The sequence below is a fragment of the Echinops telfairi genome, unplaced genomic scaffold (genome assembly GCF_000313985.2).
Source record: "Echinops telfairi isolate 266 unplaced genomic scaffold, ASM31398v2 ScPeMD7_7406;HRSCAF=8444, whole genome shotgun sequence".
In the NCBI taxonomy this organism is placed as follows: domain Eukaryota; kingdom Metazoa; phylum Chordata; class Mammalia; order Afrosoricida; family Tenrecidae; genus Echinops; species Echinops telfairi.
The window spans coordinates 4,171,428-4,171,937 of record NW_022111306.1 but is presented as its reverse complement, the minus strand read 5'-3'; positions in this window follow the sequence as shown (position 1 = coordinate 4,171,937).

Sequence of the window (510 nt, the reverse complement as noted above, 5' to 3'; positions counted from 1 at the left end):
CTTGATTGGAACTGTTAGGTAGCTAGATTCAGGGACAAGGGGGTTGTCCCTCCCATGCCTGCAAAGGCCTCCATAAAGGAGAACTCGGGCAACCATTAGACACCTATGAAGACCCTAACTGAGCATGCTCAAACTCAAGCCAAGCCAGGTGGGAGGTACACCTGAACGCTCCAAACTAAGCCTGGACCCATGACATCCCCCAGGTGGGCTTAACACAGACAATGGGGGCCAACCAATACCTCCAACCCCACCTTTCCAAGCCAGGGGTGGGTTAGAATAAAGGCAGGAAGCAAGCTGTGGCACACTCTCTTCCCCCAGCCCTCTTGCCCTTTCTCCCTTAACCCCTAGGTCCTTGAGATCCCTCCCCCAGTTCTGCACATGTGCGTGTGCTATTCCACGAGGTTGCTCATGACCAGTTGTGAGCCCTAACTGGGCTTCTGTGCCACTTTGCATGCTTCCCTAAAATAGCATGTACCCTTTTGAGATTGTAAAACCTGAAGCTTGGGGGGG